We start from the raw sequence: 5999 nt of genomic DNA on the forward strand, positions 1-5999 counted from the left end.
GGAACCATTAAGATGGTGGAGGAATCATTAAGATGGTGGAGGAAAATGGAGGAACCATTAAGATGGTGGAGGAGAAGCATTATATTTGTGTATTGGACATCCATAATATATTTCATAACACTCCCCCTTGGATGTCCATAGATGATGTGCATCGTTAAAAACCTTATTGGGAAAAACCCTGTGGGAAAAAGCCTCAATGAAGGAAAAAGAGTACACATGTCTAGTAATACGCTTTGAGAGTTGCCTCATTAAAAACCTTACCAAGAAAACCCAATGGGACAAAACTTGGTTAAGGAAAAACGAGTACAACGCGTATTTCACTCCCCCTGACGAAGACCAATATTCAGATGTCGGAGTCTTCACATTCCAATCTTGAATATCATCTTCTCAAGAGTTGAAGTTGGCAAAGATTTGGTGAACAAATCTGCAGGATTGTCACTTGAACGAATTTGTTGCACATCAATATCACCTTTCTTCTGGAGATCATGTGTGAAAAATAACTTTGGTGAAATGTGCTTCGTTCTATCTCCTTTTATAAATCCTCCTTTTAATTGAGCTATGCATGCAGCATTATCTTCATATAATACTGTGCGTAATTTTGTATCACATTTCAAGTCACATCTTTCTCTGATGAAATGTATCACTGATCTCAACCACACACATTCTCTACTTGCTTCATGAATAGCTATTATCTCAGCATGATTCGAAGAAGTAGCAACAATGGACTGCTTTGTGGATCGCCATGATATAGCAGTACCTCCGCATGTAAACAGATAGCCTTTGTTAGTATAAAACAGACCCATATCGCTAGTTCCCTTCAGATATCGCAATATATGCCTAACTCCGTTCCAATGTCTTCGTGTAGGAGAAGAGCTATATCTTGCTAGTAAATTAACAGAGAACGCTATGTCAGGTCTTATAGCATATCTTGCTAGTAAATTAACAGAGAACGCTATGTCAGGTCTTGTAGCATTAGCAAGATACATGAGTGCACCAATTGCACTAAGATATGGTACTTCAGGACCAAGAAGCTCTTCATTTTCTTCTTGAGGTCGGAACGGATCTTTACTCACTTCAAGTGAGCGAACAACCATTGGAGTACTTAAAGGATGCGCATTGTCCATGTAAAATCGTTTTAAAACTTTCTCAGTATAGGCAGATTGATAGATAAAGATCCCTTTTGCGAAATGTTCAATTTTCAGACCAAGACAGAGTTTAGTCTTTCCGAGATCTTTCATCTCAAATTCTTCCTTCAAATATTCAATCACCTCTTGGAGCTCTTCTGGAGTTCCAATGAGATTTATGTCATCAACATAAACAGCAAGTATAATGAATCCTGATTTTGTTTTCTTAATAAACACACATGGACAAATGGCATCATTTATATATCCTTCATTTATCAAGTACTCACTTAGGCGATTATACCACATGCGCCCTGATTGTTTTAAACCATATAATGATCTTTGTAATCTGATTGAATACATTTTCCGAGACTTTAAACCAAATGCTTCAGGCATTTTATATCCTTCAGGAATTTTCATATAAATTTCATCAAGTAAACCACATAGGTTGTGACAATATCCATCAGTATAAATAATGTGACATTTTCTGATGTTTGGACTGCTAGTCCAATAAACATTACGTTTACCAAGATGCATCATTTTACTTGGTAATTATTTCTACATCAACATGCTTTAAGAGACGTAGTACTCAGATCCTCACAATCTTATACAATATTGCGCGCCATATTGTATCAAAGATATCGTCGACAAGATATCATTTTGTATCGGTTCGCAATTCGACATAACTTACTGAGATCTCATCACTTCATCATTTTCAGGTACCTGAACCTCGCATAAGGTTTCATGAAGTGTTATGTCGTCGGCTCTTCAAGAGCATTTTGCCTCCTTATTATGATCATTTGCTCCTCCCTTTTTCAAGGATTATTATATTTAGAACCGATTGGTCTACCATGCTCCATGCATGTTGTAGACTCTGTCCTTCAGGGACATTAGGAGCATTTTGCAGATGAAATATGAAATAGTTGGGTCAGCAAATGCTTCCAGCATTTGACTTGAATTATCTCAGGATCATATTGATGATAATTCACAACATATTTCTTAGCTGCTTATTCTCTCCCCCTTATTTTAGGGACATATGTCCCCATTTTCTTTGGAAAAATCCATCTGTGTGCATAATGGTATATCCATTAATCATGTACCGCACATCAAATGCTAAAAGATGAAAATATCTAGTTCCTGAACCTGAACCAAATATGAGGGGAGAATTTATCAAAATTTATTGATCTGAAGCATACAAATGCTGTTGTATGCAATATATCATATCTCGGACCAACATCTGAAACTCTGTTCTCATAAGCAATGGTTTAACTGTATTATGGAAGCATCTAATGCCAAACCAACTTAGATATAAACCAGCATTATCAAGATGATTGTCTTGATTACGTATTCTGAAAATTGTGCTTCCAACTCAATCATTTTGTGCAAGCAACTTCGTAAATGTCAAACTGCCAGTTGACAATAAACATACATGTGACCGTCTCATAGATGCATCTATTTAAGACATCACATTGCAGGTGAAGGGGCCCACATTCACCTTTTATATTTTTCAGAATTTTGGGGATTCAGTCCCAACATTAGCTGGTGTAATCAACTTATCATGAGAACAAGCAACACAAACAAATTTTTGAAGAATCTTCTAGTTCTTCAATATGTTTTTAATACTCAATTTGCACATCAGATTTAAATCAGACAACCAAAATGGTATTTCCAACTAATAAAATTATCTATATCCGTAAAACTTAAGTTTACCATGACGAGTGCTATTTATTTTAGTAAACTTCTGGTTTAATATTGAATGAGATTTTATGTCATAAACTTCTGGTTTATTGTGACATGTGATCCATCATACTCGGGTAACGTTTCATATACATATTTCTTACCCGTAGTAACTTAAAAATATTCAATTTTCCAATCATTTGTAGTCCCAATGTGATAACCAATTTTATTGCTAGTAAACTTCAGGTTTACTACAATTTATAACAATTACGATCTGGGATAAATGGTGCAATCATGTATAACCTCTTCAAGAGACTTTAATTTATTTTTCATAATCAGATATTATTTGAACATTGTTGGTGTCATGATACTCGTAAACAAACAATTATCTCTTCTGGAGTCCTTGATTTTTGTATCACCGAATATTGCGTAGATACTGCTAGTATCATGGGAAAAAATCGGTTAGACACTACTGGTGTCATGAAAGAAACAGTAATTAAATGGACATTATAAATTGTAAATTACGAAAAGTAAACATTAAGTTCTAACTTCAGTATTTCAAATATCTCCTTCAAGGAGACTAGCCATTAACATCTGAATATTTTGTATCAAAGCAGCAACCACATAGTAATCACACCCTTCAGGAAAGGGATACACCAATGTTTATTTCCTTCAAGGAAATCAATAACAACTAACCATAATTTATCAATGTGGTTATAGTAGAAAGCACTTTACTCTGCTTCCTTTTTCTTTAAAATGATACTTTAATAAAATTATTCAAGATGTTTCTATATACGACAGGTACGTGTTGCAATGCCTTAATTTCATACCACACAAATAAAATGTATATTCCTTGTATTTTATCTCTCTAAGAGATAGGTTGTGGTATTTCTTCATTCACTTCGGGAAATGAATCCTGATTATTCAAATGTGCTTGCTATACGACATTTATCAATAACTCGTTATTTTCCTCAAGCACAAGAAGATATTGCTTCAGAATATTTCTCAAATATTTTACCGATTCTTTCTGCTTCATGAGTAAAGTTTAAAGTTTTACCACTTCGGGAGTAAAGTTTAAATGTTTACTACTTCGAGAGTAAATTTTAATGTCTTACTACTTCAGGAGTAGATCTCGGAGTTATTTACTACTTCAAGAGTAAATTTCAGAATTCTACTACTTGGGGAGTAGAGCTCGGAGGTTACAACATTCGGAGTAGAGTTCAAAGTTTTGCTACTTCGGGAGCAGATTTATGAGTTTACTACTTCGGGAGTAAAACATAGAATATTCGAAATATTTCTTCTCAATTATTCTACCTCTTCTGGAGTTGAGTCGTGATTTTTTCACAACCAAGAGCACGTCTGTATTGATAAGCTTTACTAAATATTATCACATTCACTTCAGGGAATAGATCTATATTTTTAGCTTTTATCAAAAGTTCTCATTCTTCAGGAATAGAACACAATCATTTGAACGTGTCTTAAGTATATCAAACCGTAATAGGTTAGAGCTTCTTTCAAAATATTGCTACTTCAGGAGTAAATCGAGGCATATATATGATGTAGAAACTTTTCTCTAACACATCTTCAACTGTAGCCATAGTAATGCATAGAAAATATTGTCCCTTCTGGTGATCATAAACTTAACAAGGTAATACTAAATGGATAACAAAAATTACCTTTGAAAGTGACGAATTCTGCTGATACTCGAAGGCAACCAAAGAACCATAAAATTAATGTCCAACAACTATGGAGATTATGGCAACAAAATTTTCAATGAACATCAAACGAGGAGTAATATCCAAGAATTCTATGTCTGTAGCTTATTAATATTTCCAAGGTATCAATACCTTTTCTTTCAATACCACTGAGATCTACTTATTGTTAACACCACTAGAATCAACAAAATAAGTAACACAGAGATTATCACCATCAACTAATGGGTGATGATATATATCCCACCTGTTTTGATATATCATTCATCATTCAGCTTAAAGACACGGATTCAAATTCGACCATAAGTACTTACCTGGAAATTGGTTTGAGAATGGTACTCTCACCGCTCTACGAATCTTTAAACCAATGCGCTTTGATCGTTTCAAAATATTTGCTCAAGGTAGAGTCTTGTGCTGATAACGTGTTATAAAATGAAGCAAAAAGAGTCACAATATTAAAGGATGAAAACCATAGAAATAGAATGACAAAAGAGGAGAGATTTTTACTATTCTTCCAAAATGTGTTACAAGTGTATTTCATATGCAAACTTATGCCTCTATTTATAGTGCTACATATGATTCAATATATGAGAAAATGGAGGAACCATTAAGATGGTGGAGGAACCATTAAGATGGTGGAGGAGAAACATTATATTTGTGTATTGGACATTCATAATATATTTCATAACACACAGAAAAATATATCAAAATAAAGCGTCACACTTTTGGTAGTTTAAGTGGGCGTTTGGCCATAAGAATTATTCACTTTATTCCGGAATTGTTTTTCACTTTTTTCACTTTTCAGCGTTTGGCCATAAGAATTTCAAATACAACTTGAAGTTGTATTCCGGAATTCCAAAAACAAAAAAAAAAAACTTGTTTTTCAAAAAAATTCACTTTTTTATTACAACTACATTGCAAGAAAAACTACAATTTCAAAAACTATGGTCAAACACAACTTCAACTCCGAAATTCCAAAAAAAAATTTTTTTTTTTTTTTTTGGTATCTATGGACAAACAAGCCCTTAATTTTATTATTTCATCAATTTGTTTAGCTTATATTATAAATTTCAATAGTCTTTAGATACACCGTCACTAATAACATTATTTACTGAAAGTAATATTATTTTGCACTACCTTATTTTTAATAGCCCGGAGTCACTGAATATATCTTGTTAACTTTTCCTCTTCCACCGTAATAGTTTTTCTAAATACACCTACTTAACTTTTCCTCAACTGAAGTAATTATTTATCATATAGGAGTTTTATTTATCATTTAAAATTATAGATATCATTTACTATAATTATATACGGTAAAAACCAGGTATATATTAAACCGGTGAGACCAAAGGCCGAGGGAAGAAAGGGACAAGAACGTGCATGAAGGCTCCCGTTCTGAACCGGGGGAACGCTTGGACCGAAGCAAAGGAAGGGCATCATTTGGCCCGGTTCTTTCATGACCGGGTTGTTCAAGGCCGTACGTCCGTTT

Source organism: Lycium barbarum, chromosome 6 (assembly GCF_019175385.1).
Source record: "Lycium barbarum isolate Lr01 chromosome 6, ASM1917538v2, whole genome shotgun sequence".
Taxonomy (NCBI): Eukaryota; Viridiplantae; Streptophyta; class Magnoliopsida; order Solanales; family Solanaceae; genus Lycium; species Lycium barbarum.